A 20,437-nucleotide genomic window follows, 5' to 3' on the forward strand; every position below is an offset into this window, starting at 1 on the left:
TTTGCACTAGACACAGGCGAGAACTGGATTTTTCCATTTCATGAGAAATTCCGTAATTTTGAATTTCTCCATTCTGAAGTGGAAAGGAAACAAAAGAAACTGAAATTTCCTGTGAAATGAAATTCAAAAATAAAAATAAATAATTTTGAGACTATCAAAACATTTTGATAAAATCGAAACGTCTCATTCCAATTTCAACCTGTTCAAAACTTCTTGCTATTTTTTTAATATAAAAAATTATTTCAATTTCAAAATGAAAAACCAAACCCACTATTCTGAAAGTGTTGAGATGGCTTGTTTTGACATTAGAAAAACAAAATGAAATGACGTGTTCTGGTAAAGAAAATGTCAAAAATATATTTTTCTAAAAGTTTCAGTTTTGATGAAAATGGCATTTTTTGTCAAAAAAAAAAGTGAGATGAAAAATGTCCAGACAGTCGTCCTTTACAACTATGAGTTTGCACAAGTTGAACATTTGTTTCCTCTTTCCTAGAGCAGAGACCTGCTTGCCAGTCCTGCCAAAGCAAGTCACAGTATGAGGAGAATAACGTGATGTAATCTACCATGTACTCAGGTAATGATCTGGGACCATCAGATTTTCTCTTCCCATTCATCTTTTCTTTTTAAACTACGGCACGTTAGGGGTTTTAAATGAACACCCTGACGAGCTACTGGTATACCACTATGTACAGCTACTAAGCCATATACAGAGCTGACGTAAATCAAGTCAGACTGTTGAGTTCAGCGGATCTACGCCAATTTTCACGCACTGTAGATCTGGTCCACTGTGAGGTTTTTATTAAGCCAAATCAGCATGAATCCCAAAATGGTCTGGTTCTTGAAAAAGGAACAAAGGTAGGTACCAAGGGACGACTTCCTACCTACTGCATAAGCACTGGGCAAACACCCAAACCAGAAAGATTCGATCAAACAGATTTATCAATAGGCAGGGCTGTAGCAGTCACTGTTATCAAAGCCAAAACTGCCTTCATGTTGGGCCACTGCATCGCTTTTCACAATAACTAGCTATTGAACAACACGGTGCCAGGTGGTCACATGTCTGAGTGATTCACTGCAAGAGAAACTGCTGTAAATTTTGGAAAGGAAAATCTGAAGTGGAGGCTGCACTTTAGCGTACAGAGTTCTGAGCAGCTTTGGAGCACTCTGATTCACTGCATCATGAAACCCCAATCATAGCTGTATTCACTGGCCCTGCAAGTTGGATGTATTGAAATATCAAACAGCACCATGCCCAGTGGGGTGGGAGACCAAGCATGGGATACGGCAAATGTACCAAAAAAGTGCAAGCAGTGGCAGGAAGCACAGAGGTGACCCAAATGGTAGTGACGTGTACTCTGGTGCACAAGAATATAAAAAACTTGGTCTCTCTAATATCCTAGGACTGACACGGCTACCACAACACTGCATACAAGAGAGAACTTGGCATGTGTGTTCATGATTTCCATAGGGCTCCTTTTTCCCCCTTTGGAGCAAACTATAGAACTAGCATAACATAAAAGCTGGTCTGTTCACGGTATTTCCACTCCTCTGGAATGGACCATGGGAAAACCAAATCTTTCTTCTTATTTCAGCTGCCCAAGAAGATCCGGCCCATGAAGGATGAAAATAAAAATGCTAGAATCTACACTTGCCCTGTTTGAATACTGACTGATGCTCCATAAAGCAAGTAAAGGGCAGGTACAAAGTATGCAGGTAGACAGTGCGACACCAAACACATTTAGGAAATCCTGCAAACATCCAAATATGTTTTGTGTGTGCACATAAAGCCCGACTTTGTCCTAAAATAACACAAGTAAACATGGCTGGAGAAATCTCAGCTGCTACTAAGCTGCAGGGATCAACCACCACTGAATAAATCATCCCAGAATTTGTCAGTTCATTCTGCCTCTTCAGGGGATAATGCCAACCGAGGGGCATTTTTTTTTTAAACATACAACACAAAATATAGTAGCCAGAACACCACCAGTCTTAGTTTGCTGGCATGGGTGAGAATTCAACTCAGCAGGTTCTCCCTATACAGATGATTTCTTCTGTTTGGTTTGATACATGCAAGCAACTAGGGAGATAATATTAAGGAACTACAGAACAATGGGCACATGGGAATGGGAGAGAGAGGATATTTAGGGCCTCTTTGCTCTCAGCTGTTAATCAGAGAGCTGTCAGATTTCCAGAGACCAGCAATGTGAAGGCTCCAACCCACCTTTCCTCGAGCAATTACAGTTTTCTAAAAGAAGATCACAGCAGCAGCAGCTCCAGTGAAAGGACATTAATTGCAATTCTTAATCCTATTCCTTTGTCACAACCAATCAGCTAAAAAGAGTTAAAAGGACACTCCATCTGCCCTATTGAGAATATAGGACATCTCGATATCAGGGTGATTGGTGCACAATGGATTAGATAGATACACAGATATGAAAACAAGGATTGTCTCGTTCTGTGTCGTATAGCACCTAACACAACAGGGCATCAATCCCAATTGGGATCTGCATCTGCTACCATGACATAAATATTTACTACCAACACCACTGGTGAAAGTTTGGTGCTGTGTTTTTCCACACACGGTCATCAAAAGACAACAGCAACACAGTTTGAGAATAAGGGTCACTGGAGTTACAGCTGCACTAGACTCTTTTACCTACTTACCAGGAGAGAAGTTAGATTTGCCTTAAAGTCAGTAGTTTGGGAAATAAAATCAGTGAGACGTCTCCAAAAGTGTTCGTTTTGCTGCCGTTTTAGTGAGACCACAAGACTCCAGAACAGATATGAATTCTTCTTTTTCATTAAAAACTCTCTACAGTCAAGAGGAATACAGGCCCCCAAATCTCAACCCTGAGAGCAGGAATCCCCAAAAAGTTTTACGATTCCAGACATTTCACATCTGACCTTTTTTTCCTTTCCTGCCTCTCTTCCCTTCAGGGCTGGCTGATAGAGCTGCTGGTGCTGCTGTCATAGGGTGATCTGCTAGGATCACAGTTTCCTTGACTGTGTTCATCATACAGTAGCTGATGCCTGCATAGCTTCCAGCTCTTGCATTTGAATTGCCTTTTCCTGACTGCAGCAGAAAGGAGACTCTCCTGCAGAGCCCAAGTCAGTGTAAGAAGAGGGAGAGGGGGCTGGTGCATAGCCTGGCCTCCAGATTAATCTCTTCAAAGCTCATTCCTCACCTAGGAAACTGCATCCTGCTGAGCCTGAACCCGTCTCATTCTTTGTGCATCAAGAGAATGCTTCACATCCATTTTACCCCTGCATCACCCATTGTTCTAGGCACCGGCCAGTTCCTTCTTCCAGCGAAGCAGGTGCAAAGGCACCTTTGAAAAGGGACAAAGGCATTCCCCTCCCATGGCTCTAAAGGCATCCCTCCGTTCCTCCCTCTCAACAAGAGGAAATATGCCCTGCCATGGATTTGTCAATTTCAGCCATTGTCAATTTCAGCCATACTTAATATGCTTTCAGTAGCCTCCTTGGGGTCGCCTTCCTCACACTCTTTATGTTGACTGTGGAGGGCTAAGTCTTCTGCTGGCATGACTCCATTGACTTCGGTGGAGTTTCATGAGGGCTGAGAATCTGCCCCTGAATTTGTGCTGCCTGGGCCAAAGGCTTTGCTCCTTTACACCTATGCAACGCCAAACGTTGGAAGCTGTAGGAGGCTCGCGGAGAGCAGAATTTGTCTCCGAGAGCTTGATTCTCTGCTCTGGTCACAACTTCTGCCCAGCTCTAGCACAACAGCTGCACAGAGGCAATTCTCACTTACACCAGTGGCACAAGGTCCCATCCGCTTCCTGCCTCTGGAAGGCCCTGATATGCCCTCGTTGCTCTTACACCAGGGTGCGGAGCAAGGTTTAAAATGGTGGGGAAACAACCATACAGCTAGACTAGAATCAAAAGCTCTTTGGAACCAGGAGATCCCAGGAGACCCCATGTTCCCTTTAGGGACAGTACAAGCAGGCAATGAACCTTCTGGCCAAAGAACCAGCAACCAGTGGGGGGACTGGCTGAAGCGTGTCAACCACCAGCGCTCCAAAGGGATCTGGTTGCCAACCCCAAAGACGTGCCATGAGCACGAGACGCTGTTTTGCGTCTGTTTCACGAGCCCCTGTGGGAAATGGTGTTTGCTTGCTTGCTGCGGGTTCCAGAAGAGATCCCGACATGGCTGCAGCCATTTAGCAATTGCTGCTTGAATCACAGCTGCACAAATTAGCCTAACCCCTCCCAACATTCCCCTCCTGCATGTTACATCTCTCCAGCCGGTTGTGGCTGAATTGCTCAACTGTTAAAAATCATTTAAGGTTCTAAACAAGCTGGGCGTGTCCATATAAATTCACCCAGGTTGCCATACCAGAGATCTTAGACAGCACTTAAAGGAACAGCATGAAGCCACTGCCAATGCTGCTGCTCAGCAGGGACTGGACATGCAATCTCCAGTCTGATGCCCACGCAACAACATCTCCACATCTAGCCTTACAAGGTGAACGAACACCAAGGACCAACGATCCCTCTCATTTTTTACGTCCATGTGCGGAATGAATTTTGCTAAGTGCACCAACATGGAGGTGATGTGTGGTGGGGGTCGGGCCAAGGGGTTCAGAGTGTGGGAGGGGGCTCAGAGCTGGGGCAGAGTTTTAGGGTGTGGGGGCTGAGAGTTCGGGTGTGGGGGGTGAAGGCTCTGGGGTGGAGGCAGGGATGAGGGGTTCAGAGTGTGGGAGGGGGCTCAGGGCTCTGGGGTGGGGGCAGGGATGAGCCGGGGGGTGGGGTGCAGTGGACCAATCCTGCAGCACACCCCTCAGCTAGCAGACTATAGGTATTTATTATGGCCCAGTGAAAACTCACATAAAAGAGTAAATCATGCAATGAGCCGCTAGAACAAACGTTGTGCATCGCTCTCGACAGTACATCTGTCTGTACCAAGAAAAGGGCCACTACAGTTCTTGATTGTTCACCTGGCATCACTTGTGTGCAGAGCTGAACCAGCACCCGAAACGTTTACCAGCTAAACTAGACCCAGCACAGCAGTTAGGTAGTGTAGCCTAGCGGGTAAGACACTGACTAGGAAAGTCAGGCCACCTGGCTTCTATTCCCAGCTCTGCCAGGAGACGTCAGGCAAGTCCCTTCACCTCTCGGCGGCTCAGTTTCCCCTCCCACCTTTTGTCCATCTAGGCTGTAAGTTCTTCAGGGCAGAGACTCTCTCTTGCCATGTGTCTATGCAACCCCCAGCACAACAGGGCCCCCGGTCTCCCCTGGGGCCTCTCTACTGCACTACAAACACCACAATACTCACCACCACCATGAATGATCATTTCCAAGAGCCAAACATTGCCTTGGAGTCTCGTGGTGGGAAGCTCCTCAAAGTACTGAGTGCGGAGGAGAAATATGGCGGAGGGCATCGCTTGGCTACTGTCGACTTTTCTACATCTGCTCCAGCACCTCCCTGTCTTTGTGCTCACAGCATCACCCTGCGCGCGCTCATGCTCAGCAAACCCCAGCTACATCCATTGCCTTGTGGCCTCCTTTAGCTAGCAGCATGCCAGACAGCCCTGATTCCTCTATGCCACCAAACACACAACGTTCCCTCTAACTTTGTAGAGCCAAGAAGAACAATCCACTTTGTCTGGCCCATTAAGCCCACATCCTTAATTTAACTACAGTTCTCAGTGCATTAATCAATCGGCTCTAGCCTTCCTCATCAGTCTCCTGAGTGCCATAAGCGTGTGAGTACCACCACCACATCCCCTCCCCCAGCACAGCAAGCCCCAGGCCTGAACCACCAGGATGTGCCAGACAGAGTAGAAGTTAGATACGGGTCTGAGCTGAAACCCAGGTTCCAAACACTGCACTTTTATAATGTGCAGAATCCAAACCTCAGATCCAACCAAACCTCACTTGGGGGTTGGAAAGCCAAGGCTGAACTTTGGTTTGCTTTGATTTAGGGCTCAAGTCAGGCCCGTGAAAGAGATAACAGGGGTTATGGAGAACATAGGAATATTACCCAGCATATTTCACAACAACGATCATTAGATAGCACAGTCCAACTCAAAGGAGAACAAACCAGCTGATATAAGCCATCCACCTGGGGTGTTCATCCCATCCACCACAGAACTGCAACTATCTCTGGGGTGCAGCACAGCATTTGCTTACCAATGAAGAGCAACAGTTTCGGGCAGGATGTAGAGCAAAGCCCCCCTCAAGTGAGAACCAACCTTTGTACCGCAGCCATGTTAGCGTTCACAGGGCAATCCAAAGGGCCAGAACAATTACATTTAATAAAAAGCCACCTCATTCCAAAAGCCCCCTCCGTTGAAATCTGCAAGGAGAACTGATTAGATTCCATGCCAGCCAAAGATATACACTTAGGACAAACAAATCGATGTGAAAGGAATTTTTTTAGATTGTATCCAAGTACACAGAAGTTCACCCCAGTCTGTGCCTATAGCCAAGCAACCCAAAGCAGCCACTGCTGTGCATGGAACCTTCTTAACATTTACAGGGCAGATTTCAGCCTCCACGGAAGCTAAGCAGCGTTACCGCAGCGGGTTTCCCAGGGCCAGGGCTCGGAGCAAAGGTTTCCGAGTCAAGTTTTTGCAATTTATTTCTAGTCTATAACCAGAGCAGAGTCATTCGTGATCCCCAACACACCCGGGTCTTTTCGGAAGGATTTTCCTTTAACGACATGAACGAATCAGACCCAATCCACTTGGACTCAAGTCCCCAGGTCACAGATTCCAAGGCCAGGAGTGACCATTATGATCATCTCGCCTGACCTCCTGGATAACGCAGCCCGGAGAACTCCACTCAGTTATTTCTGCATCCGAACCATTGCTTCTGTGTGAGCTACAGCATCTCTTTCAGAGAGACATCCAGGCTTAGAATCATAGAATATCAGGGTTGGAAGGGACCTCAGGAGGCATCTAGTCCAACCCCCTGCTCAAAGCAGGACCAATCCCCAACTAAATCATCCCAGCCAGGGCTTTGTCAACCTGACCTTAAAATCCTCTAAGGGTGGAGATTCCACCACCTCCCTAGGTAACCCATTCCAGTGCTTCACCACCCTCCTAGTGAAAAAGTTTTTCCTAATATCCTAATCTGCCCAGCCAATCTGCTACCTTCCCTTCGTCCAAATCCCTCCTTAAGAAGTGCTTATCCCAAGATGCTCAGAAGCGAGTCAATAACAATCGTTATTAAAAGTTTTTGTGACTTCGCAAAAGCCCTACTACTGCTGCAGTCCCACACCTTCCTCCATCCCCTCATTTATCTAAAATTAGACAGTAAGCAGGGCCGGTGCCATTCTAGTTCTGCTGAGAAGGGTGTAGCACACTCTTGGGTACTGTAAAAACAACAGCGACCTAACAATTCTGGCCTGGCATAGATCTGGGCAAAAGCCACTGAGTTAATCCCAAACCTATGCCAGAGCTGAGTGAAACCTGCATTTAGGGTGACCAGATCGCAAGTGTGAAAAATCACAACACTTTTTTTTTGGGGTGGGGCGGAAGGGTGTAATAATTACATATTGGGATGTCTGGTCACACTACCTGCACTTGGTAATCTGTAATGCTGACTCCTTCTTAAAGATCCATTCAGAACATGCACTCTCCTGCTCATATCGTGCCCACCCATCAGACCCTAAGACGTAGCTACACCACCCCAGGAGACCAGAGAACAAACTCTGGGCTCAAGAAGCCATCAGAATACCATCACCAACCAAAGACTTCACAATTCATGAAGCAGGATCCCTCACACACACACACCAAAAAAAAAATCACACGACTGGCTTAGAAGAGATCTACCCTGGCACAGAAGAGATCTACCCTTTAAAAACAACACACTGGGGGCTGTATTTGGCTTTTGAGCCTTTAGGAGGCACACTTTCAAGCTCTTCTCTGCAGCCACATGGGCTAGAGCCTTACTTTGTTATTTAAATGAAAACAGAGATTCCTGCCTCATCCCAGGACTCCAGGAGCTGGGCCTATCAGAAAGGCACCAAATATCCCAAGACTCACACTAAACAACCCAAGATTTGGCGAAACTGAGGTGATCAGAACAAACCTCCCCTCCCCCCCAAAAAAAGTTAAAATGCGACCATGAAAAGGAGGCTTCTACCAGCCCCTGCTGTTTACAAGAGTCCTAACAGCTTCTGCATGGTAGGAAGAAGACAGAGGCATTTCCTCCAGAGATCAGGAGTGAAGTCTTGGCCCCACTGAAGTCAGTGGCAAAGCTCCCACTGATTTCACTGGGGCCAGGATTTCTCCCCAAGTGTCCCCATTGGCTCCTACAGCCTGTATTGTTTTAACCCTGACAATAATACCGTTGAACGAACCTTCAGGTTGCTTTCCCTGCTTCCCCTCGTCCCCTTCCATGGCACACTCAGCCTGGAAGAGAAATTGGTGGTGACTCGTACGTGGTTTAAACAGATGCCTCTGCAGCCTGCCAGATACAAGAGCAGAGCCAATACAACAAGCAGATTCATCCTGTGAACTCAGTGGAGAATGGAAGAGGAGGATTCTGGCCTAGCGTGCCTGCATCCTGCAGGTTACCTCACCGGAGGCATGAGCCAGCCCCAGGAGAGCCTTCCCCAGCCAAGCGGGTAGAAGCCGTGTGCAGCTCACCCCAGCTGGAGGACGCAGCTAGCCTATTTTGCAGTCCACACAACACGACTGCGCAGCAGTCAAGCAGCTGCTACGTTCCCAATGCCTTCTTAATAATACCGAGAATGAGTCCTATTCCATGTGTATTGAATCTGCACAGACCAGGAGCTGTCCCCGCCTCTCTGCTGAATTAAAGCCCAGCCCTCACTGAAGCCTGATCCTGGGAACTAGGGTTTCCTTGGTGACCCACTAGGTTCTCACTGGGAATTGTAGAATTTAGCTGGGAAAAGGCTTCTGCTAACACTGAGTACGAGTAAGTCACTCTGTTGGATATTCTGCTAAGCCCCCACGTGCCTCCCCTTACTCGGATTTGCCAAGGCTCATGGGAATCTTGCTCAGTCATTTTGCACCTGTGGGCATGTCTACAGCACAGCCACTCCAGGTAAACGGAAGGGGGCTTCCCATCAGTGTAGTTAATCCATCTCTGAGAAATGGTAGCTAGGTTGATGGAAGAATTATTGTCAACCGAGTCGCATCTACCTGAGGGTTAGGTCCACCTAACTACGGTGCTAAGGGCACAACATTTTTCACTGCCCTGCACGACATCGCTAGATCGATCTAATCTTCAGGTGCAGACCAGACTTATGAAATATGGGGGCTTGGCTCCCACAGGCTGGTCTGTGCCACAATGAAACGTATGACTGATGTATTCGCACTTCGCTGTAAACCAAACAAGTTACTTTGCTACTGACTGCAGGTGAAAAGAAAATAATTAAAATTAATGGGAGTGAAGAGTCATAGCTGCTCAGGTCCCTTCTAGGCTGGCTTGTTCATTTGATTTAGGATGAATAGCGTGAGAGCCAGATAGGGTGACCAGATGTCCTGATTTTTGGGTCTTTTTCTTATATAGGCTCCTATTTACCACCACCACCACCACCAAGCCCCCGCCCCGATTTTTCACACTTGCTGTCTGGTCACCCTAGAGCCAGACCCCTAAACAAAACAACATTTAGCGCCTTGTGCTCACACCTACTCCACACTGTGCAGCACTGGAGAGGGGTGAGAGCCAGGGGCTGACTACAGCCCAGGTGCTGCTGGTGCCAGCCCAGGATGGGAGGTTGCAGGAACTCATCATCATCTCCCCTCTACTGGTAGCATAGGGGTCCAGTGGCACTGAAAAGGAAGCCAATGTTGGCTAGAAACAGAGCACAGCCAGGATGGAGCTGCGGGGATTCAGAGCATCCCATGAGTAGCATTTAAGACTGCCCTAAGCCAACCCCCCCTTAGGAAAGGCAGAGGGACCAGCGCTTACCCTGCGGTCTAGTCTATGCAGGTTCTCATACCGTGCTCCTCACCGTAGGATCTGAGCACCACAGTGGGTAGCTGAGGTTCAATGGCCACCACATGCCCTCTTAAGCCTCTCGTGCCACACGGGGGTGCAGTGAGCCAAGCTGCTGGGTAGTTTGCCCCTCCTTGAGCCAGCTCCAGTGGTTCCAAGCCAAAGGATTTTGCTTTGGGATGGGTTAGTTGTACTGGATTCTGGATGAATTGCTTTTGGCTGGCAAAGCAGCAGCCATCTGAGTGTTGCCATCTAATCTATGGCGCTGTCTCATCCCTCCCAAACAAAGAACTTTTCACTCAGGCACACACCAGATCTGAACTACGATGAAACAAAGCAGGCCGCAAAACGAAGAATTTTAAAAGTCTGTTTTTCAGCTGGTTAACATATTATCTCCCCCCGCCCACACCTCCCAGTCCATGCCCTGCAGGCAAAAAGAAAGAAATGAATGAGAACAGGGCCCGCTAATGGCAAAGTTATTTACGCAAGCACTGAGAATGATCTGCACATTAAAGCCGAAGTGATTTGTATTGGGCTTGCAGAAGTTAGCTGGAAATGGGCTTCTTCTCTGAGCCGTTGTACCACTGATTATTAATGAGATTCTCTATTGGATTTCTGGCTAACCCCTGCAGTGCTAATGTTATAAACCCTGGCTTCTCAGATTCGTAATGTTTTTAGAGATGGAAATTCGCCATGTGCACAATGTATATTTATGCTTCCCAGCTAGGAAAATCAAATCACCATGTGTCCCCTGTTCATCCTGGCTTTTAAAATACAGATATTTCAATCTTGAAGCTGCAGTTATCGTTTTTTGGCTTGTTTTTCATTTTTTGCTGATGCAATAGAGCCAACTCACTTCAGCAAAAGTGAGCCAGCTTGCTGGCAGGGCCAGTCGGTTTGACTAGTTCCTCTTTGCCGCTCAGCATGGATTAGGACACCATTAATGGCTGCAGACGGCCCGCTTGATGGAGAAGCCCCCAAATTCCTACCAGAAAGGGGCAAAAAGCAATGATGCTATTTATCCCTGGTCCCCTCCATTCAGGCAGGCGCAAGGCTGTGCTTTATGTGACGGAAACCTGTCAAAGGGCACAGCAGAGTCAAGCAAACACAAGAGAGTCAAGCTAATTTTGTTGTGGGTGACAGCGATCGCTCTGACGGATGCCACCAGCACCTGACCAGCCGGATCCTGGGATCAGATCTGCTAGCACAGACCCCTCAGTCTGCGCGTGGCCCCCCGGCAGGAAGGTGTCCACGTTAGCAGATCTGAATGCTGGAGCAGGACTAGAGAGAGTCATAGGTGCCCAGTTCAAATAAGTGTCATTGCACATGGGTCATTTCTGAGTCAGGCACGGGTGATCTTCCAGATTGGGCAGTGGAGCTGCTGCTCTTGCTCCCTGCTCAGCTAAGGATGCTCATGTGGTCCCAGAGGAACACGGGCAGAGCCTGAAGCCCCAGCATGCCCTGGGGACTGGCTCTCTCAGCCCCCTGCACCAAGAGAGGCACGTTCTCATGTTCAGGTTGTGTAGAACGCAAATCTCCCAGCAGGGCTTCAACTCCTGCAGGGCTACAAGGCCCCACATCAGGCCAGGGCCATTCCCAACTGCTCCTGGGTCAGTCAAGGAGGTCACAATGGAGCTATCCAAGATGCCCTCTCTGGTCCTGATGCCAAGCCCACGGAGGTGAATGGAGAGAGGCCCACTGGGACTGCATGGGCTGTTGGCTCAAGCCCGCTACGCCCCAAGGGCTGAATGCTACCGCTCCGAAGCGGACTCGGCTGCAGGAGAGGAGGAGAAGAAACCTAACCGAAGTCTCCAGCATGGCAGCGCAGAGTGGTATAGCGCCCTGGAGCCAGTCCACCATGTGCTTTTGCTCTCACCCTACAAGCTCGCTCTAGAAATATGCTAAGTTGGCAACAAAAGACGGTTGCCAGAGGTCTTGTGGTTAGGGCACTAGGCTGGGATTCAGAAGATCTGGGTGTCACAGTTTCAGGAGAACTGCATCTCACTCTCCCAATCCTCCACTCTTCGTGGTCTCTCATGGGCACCCACTTAAAGGTTTCTGGTGCCCAGCCACCACCTCTCCTGGGTGAAGACCCATGTCTCACTCCCTCCTGACCAACCCTCAGGCTGCACAGTTCCCTGCCTTACCCTGTGATAGCCCCAGCAAGCCAGACTGCCCAAAAGGCCATTGCCTGCATTTTTCTGTGTCTCTGAAGGCATAAAACAGGCAATCCACTGGTCAATAAGTTACCACACAGCTCCTTCTAAGCAAGCTCTTTTATTCTTAAGGTTACACAGAAAACCGATTAAAACGATAGACATTTCTACACGCCTACTAGAAAGCTCACCAGAGGGTCACCCCAGCTCCAGCCTAGGGCTCTGGTAGGTTTAGTCCATCAAAACCCACAACTGGCTTTTCCCTGCGGTTATGAGTTCATACCCATCTTGGATCCAGAACCAGAATAAAATCTGGGCAGACCAGTCCCTTCTAAATACAGCTCAGGCTTGTGAGCCTGATAATCAACAGACAGTGACCCTCTCCTCAGGGTGTGGCATCAAAAGGCTGGTTTTTTGCATAATCAGAGTTGGGGAATTTGCATTAACCACTCCCTAGGGATTCCCCAGGAAATCCACTTAATACTTTTGTTCCAAGAGTCCATACTTGTCTGGCATATTCTCAGTGTAGCCTTTTGAACTGCCAGTTCCTACATCGGTCACATCTTCCCCCCAGAGAGGTTACATATAATCTCAGTCAACAATAATACACAAGATTAATACAATAAGGTCTTTCAAGGATACTGCAGGGCCGTGCCTAGCTCTGCCACAGATGAACATGACTCAGTGTGCCTTAATTCACCTTCTGTAAAATGGGAGAATGATCCTGCTTCCCTCCCACTCAGAATGAGGAATGGAACAAGATGGCGTCATTCAGCCATTTTTTTCTTTTAAGAAAGTTAAGTTATTGGCAAAACTGAAAAGTGATCCATTCAAACCCACCCTCTGACAGGGTGGAGTTTGAGCCAGGAGAGAAATGGAAACTTTCCTAGACGGAGGCAGGGCAATAAAAACCCCAACCCGGCAACATTTTATTTATTCTCAAGTATTGCAAAGGTTTTTCTTCAATAACTAGGGCCCCTCTCTAGAGACACCAACTTGTAAAGAAAACAAAAACTATTCAGTGCAAGCAGCTCTGATTTGGATAAATAACGTTCCATTATTTTCCTACAGTGCAGATTCCGTTTTGGCACAAAGAAGATTAGGGAGGTCAGTTACATTAAACGAGTCATTTAATTTAAGAGCGCATTAGCGGCCATTGGACTCTGCGCTGCAGTGACATACTCCTCCCAGTTATAAGCAGTTGGATAGTAGTAGGCCCTTTGGGCCATAATCTAGCATCAGGGCCCTATTGTGCGGGGTGCTGCCTACACAGAGAGAGAGTTTACTATCTCAGTCTATTAAAACCTATGGCAAACATGCAGTGTTTTTACCATGTTATCTTCATCTAGAGCAATGTATTTATGCAACCCCCCATTACCTGAGCACCCCACAAACTAATAATGCATTTGTCCTCACTACTTACCTGTGACTTAGGGCACTGATACATTATCCCCCATTTGTAGATGGGAGGGGAGGCAGAGAGAGCTGAAGTGACTGGCCCATCATCACACAGATATAACCTGTAGTGGAGCAGGGAACTGAACCTGGGTTTCCCATGTCACGGATTAGCAGCCTGGAGCATCTTCCCCCCACTTGATAGCTGGTTTCCCTTGTGCCACACGCAGCAGCAAAATGAAATCTAAAAAAGGGACCATCTTCTCACACTGTCCGTCTCCCTAAGCAGTCAGAGAAACCAACTGACCTTTCAGCCAAATTTCAAAATCAAAATTCGCTTCTTGTACTAGAACTTTCTGTTCATAATGGTTACGCCACCGGCATTTCCTACAGCGGTAGATACTGAAAAAACCCAGAGACCATCCCTGGTGAAATACACAAGCCTTTCTGTGTGCCTATAAATAATAGATTCTGAAGACCTAAATTGCATTACTTCCAGCATCCACTCTTGCTCATTCTAATGCCTGCTGGTGCATTTTTAGCACAAGATAAAGAAGAAAAACAACAGCTCACAGTTGGATTTGTCCAACCCTTTGCACTTGAGCAATAATACCCGACAGAGCAGACTGCAGGTCTCGATCAGTGGGGTGTGTGAAATATTTAAGTTAACAGATTGAAGTATTTTATCCCAAGACTTTGCTAAAAAGATGCTGCCAACTCCTGGATCATTTAAAACCATCTACTGGTGCTGCCGTTGCATTATGTCAGCCCAACGACTAACACATATGCGAGGAAGGATGGGCTTCCGGTTAAGGCACAAAAGTCTGGTCGTCAGGAGACCCGAGTTTTATTCCCAGCTGCTGTGCCAGTAATATCCCGTGGGACTTGACTGGCTTCTCTGCCTCTCTTTCAAGGCCAGTGATGTGGGAATAATACTTGCCAAGTTCATAGGGAATTGCGAGGCTTAGCTCATTAGTGTTTGTAGTGTGCTTTGAGATCCTCAGGTGAGACCGTGGAGAAATGTAAAGAGGTCTGGGGGAAAAAGGTCTCATACACACATCTCTGTACTGTACTCAATGAACGTCTCACTCAATTTGAGCCTCACACCCAGGGCCGGCTCCAGCTTTTTTGCTGCCCCAAGCGGCGAAGAAAAAAAATTTAAAAAGAGAGAGAGAGAGAACCCCGACTGAGCTGCCGCCAAAGTGCCGTCAAAGAGGAAGAGAGGGAGTGAAGGACCCACCACTGAATTGCCGCCGAAGACCCGGACATGCCGCCCCAATACCGGACAGAGTGCCGCCCCTTTCTATTGGCCGCCCTAGGCACCTGCTTCCTTCGCTGGTGCCTGGAGCCGGCCCTGCTCACACCCAAGGACGACTCACCTCAAATCAATCTGGCTTACTTGGAAATGTCATATGAGACAAGTCATATGATAGTTTACAACATGGCCACTAGTTCCAATCCCAGCGATGCTTTGTAAACCAGTTCCATCCAAACCTTCGCAGCAAGATTTGACAATGGGGAAATTTGAAGTGTTCGCGTAGCTTTAAGCTCAATCCCATTAAGGGATGCCAGGGCTTTGCACAGCAAAAGACTTTAAATGGACCAGGACTTAAAGTGTTAAGATTACATTGGTGGCAGCTAATGTCATTTTACTTATACAAATTACATAGCTGGATCCTGGTTACTGCACTGAATAACAGGTAATCTTTAATTTCAGAGATGGGGAAACTGAGGCAAAAAGCAGGAACGTGACTTGCCCATAGTCACCCAGCAGACCAGTGGCAAAGCTAGGAACAGAAGAACCCAAATCTCCTGAGTGCCAGTCCAGTGCTCTATCTACTAGACCACACTGCCCAGCCTAGGTTTCTGCTCTTGGATCCTCCAGCTCAAGCAAAAAGAGGAATTTTGATCTCATTGAAACAAGCTTTTCAACTACAGTATTTCTTTTTAATTGCAAGATTCAATCCAATTCGTGGCTAAGCTGCATAAAAGAGAAAATGTATTTGCTTTGGGATCCTAAGAGGTGATGGAATTCACGGGACTAACCTAGCACAGATGATCTGGAGTCAGATCAGATAATGAATCAGAGATGGACAAGAACTGACATCAGTATATCTTAAAATTCTCCTCTTTCCACCCCTAAGAATGCCTTTAGTTCTGCCCTCGGAAACGGGCTGGGGATTTGCATTCAGTTGGTGGGAGAGAGTTGCCCAGTCAAAGCTGCTTAATTACTCGAGCTTAAGTTTCTGTATTAGGGAGCCAATTTTTCAATTGCTAGAATGAGAGAGTTAGTTTTGCTGGAGCTTACTACTCTATTGCATATTCTCTTAGCATCACACTTTGTGCAAATACAGCCCCACTTAGCCTGAGGATCTCAAAGCACTTTTCAAACATTAATGCATGTAGTCCAATATCAGCCCTGTCACACTGATCACCATTCAAAAGAGCTCTTGCCACCCACATGGTGGTATTTGAGATCTCAGAGATTTGCCCTGTACTAAGAATAGGAAATAACAAGACCTAGCCATGCGGTTACTTGGCAAGTGATGACTTTCTCATGGGGACTACCCTAAATAGTATTACAGCCATTTTACAGATGGGCAAACCGAGGCAGACGTGGCTTGCCCAAAGTCACACGGCAAGTTTACAGAAGAGCCAGAAATAGAGTTGAGGTCTTCACTCCGGGCCTTGTGGAATAGCCGCAAGACTAACATCGCCAAATCCATTCTGTAGGAGGGAGCCCACAAATCTGCTAATGAATGAACTAACAGAAAGTCCTCTGTGAATTGCTCCAACTTTACCCCAGCATGGTATAATACCTGCTCTCCAGCCGGAAATCCTAGATGTTTATAATGCTGCTAAGCTCTTAATGTTAAATACAGTGGGACCCATTAGCAGGAACTAATACTATACACACGTACAATCCACAGGAGGTTACAACTTGAGTGCATAAAGGAAAATTCACACAAACACATTAGCTGCTTATCTTTGTATTTGGGACTTTTCTAAATGTTTTGCTGACTCCATATGAGCAGCCAACTGCTTCAGAGCCTCAGTCTGAAGATAATCGGAGCTTGCTTATTTATTTATTTATTTATTGGCCTCATATTTGAAACTGGGCAAAATCAATTCAGGAAGCACAGCTGCTCCCAGGCACAAGCATATTTGTCTCTTCACCAGTAGAACAAACACGCAAACCACGTGCAGTCAAAAGTGGGCCGTCTAGCATGGACTCTCTCTGACAGTCGGCCCTGGTTTTCTGCAGCACATGTCCAAGTACAAAGTTTGTGACTCGCTCGCAGCAGACCGGAGACAGAACTTACATTTCTATACCGTCCATCTCGAGAGATCCCGGACTTAACTGGCATCTTTCCTATCCAGAAATCACACCATCAAGGCAAGATGGGTCAGCAGCTGCCACCAATTCTAGCCCCAAACTCACCTGTATCAAAGCTGTATAAAGTCACGGGCAGAAGAAAGAGGTGTGGTCTGAAGTGGAGGGGTCCGACATTCACATCCCCACTACCAAGCAGGCCCCTGGGTCAGACGAGAGATTGTTCAGTCACATTCCGGTCTCGTCGCTCGGCCCAAGAGACATGTACAGGCAAAGGAGGGAGAGTGGGGAAGCTCACCACTGTTCGGACGTTTCCTACTGAGAGTCGTGACCGGGCAGTGCCTTCCGAAGGCAAGAGGACCGTCTTGCCCTCCCTTGGCATGGCTCAAAGGGAAGATGTGTATTGGCAATGAGTGCTGTAGGAGGCCCGATTTCAAAGCCGCTGGGTGGCAACCTGGGGATGTCAACTACCTGGTACTAGCTACCAGCTCCTCCCTGACTACTCCCAGCTACTTGGCCACCAAGGCCCTGCCTTACATGCTGTGGGAGAGGTCCCTGCAGCTCAGGGAGTGCGCTGAGGAGCTGCTCCCCATCAGCCAGCGGCTCCTCTCCATGCCCAGCACTCCTGCTGCCAGAGGGCAGCCCATCCCCCTGGGCCTAGGCCCCTCTGTTCTGAGGCTGGGGGAAGACCCGCTGCAGCGTGAAGTCGTATTGTGCTGTGAAGTCAAGTAGGGCAAAAAAGCCCCAATCCCCTCCCAACCAGCATCCATGCCCCGCACAGCTTCAGTGCTGCTAGCAACAGTGTTCCAGACAGGACACTTCAGCTCAGTGCAGCTCCCAGGCCACCCACACCCCACCCCACCCCACCCAGTGATCATCTGGAAAACTTCCCAGATTCCATGTCTGCTCCTCTAACTTATACCCCGAGGATACAGCTAACTAGGGAAGCAGCGAGAGTCAGGGGCGGCTCTACAAATTTGGCCGCCCCAAGCAGTCATGCCCGGGAGGCGCCCCCGAGCCGCGGGAGCAGCGGACCTCCCGCGGGCATGACTGCAGAGGGTCCACTGGTCGCGCGGCTCGGCTGGACCTCCCGCAGCTGCGGGCGGTTCGCTGGTCCGGCGGCTCCGGTTGAGCTGCCGCAGTCATGCCTGCGGGAGGTCCAGCCGAGCCGCGGGACCAGCGAACCGTCCGCAGTCATGCCTGCGGGAGGTCCACTGGAGCCGCCGGCCGAGCGTCCCCTCCGCAGTCATGCCTGCGGCAGGTCCGCTGCTCCCGGGGCTCCGGTGGACCTCCCGCAGGCATGACTGCGGCAGGTCCACCGGCCCAGCCTGCCGCCCCCCCGGGAAAGGGCCGCCCCAGGCGGGTGCTTGCCCCGCTGGGCTCTGGAGCCGGCCCTGGCGAGAGTGACTGCACTGATTCATAGCGAGGCGACTACTCTGGTTCAAACCATTGTGGTAACCCCCACACCTACCCCTCCCAAAACCAGAAAGCTGGTCGCTAGCAACTACATGCTGAAACACCTGCATTTGCTGGTCGGCTATGCACAGCACAGCGATGGGTGCAACGCTTCTGAGCTCACTGCATGCCAAGCCACACTCCAGCGCCTTGACAACAGGTGGATAGGAAGAGAATTCAAAGGGGACGGGGAGAAAGACCACACATAAACGTTAAACAGCTTTTCCCTTTTTGTTCATTCAGCCTCACCTCGGGACTCAGGACCAGATCTTCAGCTGGGGCAAATCAGTGGAGCGAGGCCCATTTACACCAGCTGAGGATCTAGTTATAACAAAGAAAAAGGCCCTCTCTTCAGGGGGTTCCCAGTTCTCTGGGGGTGACTTTTACGTTGTCAGTTCTTCGGATCAGGTAGGGTTGAGTTGTGTCCGACACAGTTCCGAGCATACTGTCAGCACTTAATAAGAACAGTGATACATAAATAATAAACTCGATTTCTGCTCAGTCGATGCAGGACAGGAGTCCAGAACACAGTTGAAACAATACTTGTGCCAGCACCAGGAAAAAAATAATCACTGAGTCGTTCTCCAGCTACTGTTTTTCAACCCCCTTCTCTTCCTCCCAGGTATCAGGTTGGGGGATTGTATTAATTAGCCCCTGATATTTGGGTGGGATGAACCCAGCACAAAGGCAGTCCCAGCCCCTCTAGGAGTAGGAATAACTAAACAGATGCAGAAGAACGAGCCTGCAGAGCGAGCAACCGTGTGCACAAGAAGCTTAGCATCAAACCCAAAATGCATCACATCACCCGCACTTTAACAACCCTCCTCTCAAACAGATGCCTGTACAGAGAAGCCACTGAACGGAACTGCTAGCAGTCCCGCATCTCTCGTGTCCATGGTAAAAATGAAGAAGCTTCAGTATTTGAAAGATCATCAGTTCGACAGCCAAGTGCTGAGAGAGGAGCCCTCCATTTTGCACTTCACGCTGGCTGCAGAGATCCAACAGCCAAGATACTGACCCAGGCAACCTATCTCCCCAGCTTTCTCAGCTCTGCAATGCAGCTTTCTTAAACATTGAACAAGCCTGCTGCTCCTACACCACCTGCCAGTGCCAATGATGAGATCTTTTTTAACACTGAAAGCCTAATGCCATTAATCTGGTTAAAGAGAGCAGGCTTTAAAGCCTGTGCATTCAGCTAAACACACTTGATAATGTCACATCTGTAGCAGATTTTCTTTTTTTAGAAACTCTCTGGCAAACAAATAAATCGAACTGCAACGCCGGTTCTGGGCTGAATGTTTTTGCCATCACCAAAGAAGAGTTTTTGAACTTGAACAGATCCAAATACCCTCCTGTATCAAGCTGATGATTTTTAAACTAACCCACATTTGTGGTCCTCTCGGCCTGGGGGAATGCGTTCATTTAGATCTCTCAGCAGCGTAACAGAGTTTGAGAGGGCAAAGGAAGGCTCCGCAGAATTGTTTGATAGATCCCCTAAGTTGAGTTCTCTGCAGGGCGGATGGTGCAAATTCATCCCAAATGACAGTGCTGCACGCTTCTGGGGTGTCAGCCAGGTAACCAAATACACTGTTATGAAGCTTGTTCCTTCCAAAAAACTCCCACCCTCACCCACAGCTTTGCCCTTCGTTTTTTGGCAGGAACTTTAAAAGCACTCTGAAGAAAGAAGCAGCTCTCAGCAAAGTGATTCTTCTCCATAGATTTGCTATCCAGGTGTTACTTCCATTCCACAGCATACACATGCTCACACACACAATTATCTGACCCAAGGGTTTTCTAATCCATTTCTGAAAATATAGTCTCAATTAGCAATTAAATATGCCATTGTCTCACCAGTCCACCTACACATGTATTTAACAGGTTTAAACCTACGAACAGAGCATCCCACTTGAATTCAACTGCGCGACTTCACTATCAAGACTGCACTTCCCAGCTTAAAGTGTGCTCACCAAAGCCCAGAGCGCATGGACTAATAACACCACATCCACTGCCAAGAGCCGGTCAGGGCTGTAGGATCGCTCTGGACAGAAGGTTCAGCACAAAGGTAACCTGATTGAGCAAACAGGGCTAGCAATGTAGCACACTTCCCCTGCGATATTACATGGGAAAAGCCATACACACAGGGGGCTAGAACTGATTTGGA

General features: G+C 48.2%; 1 protein-coding gene across 5 annotated transcripts in view; it reads right to left on the reverse strand.

The window, feature by feature from the left end:
- The window catches only part of RPH3A (rabphilin 3A), a 134,697-nt gene that overhangs the window by 76,825 nt on the left and 37,435 nt on the right, over nt 1–20,437 (reverse strand). The gene's annotated exons all lie outside the window — the stretch shown is intronic.

This window comes from Mauremys mutica, chromosome 16 (assembly GCF_020497125.1).
Source record: "Mauremys mutica isolate MM-2020 ecotype Southern chromosome 16, ASM2049712v1, whole genome shotgun sequence".
In the NCBI taxonomy this organism is placed as follows: domain Eukaryota; kingdom Metazoa; phylum Chordata; order Testudines; family Geoemydidae; genus Mauremys; species Mauremys mutica.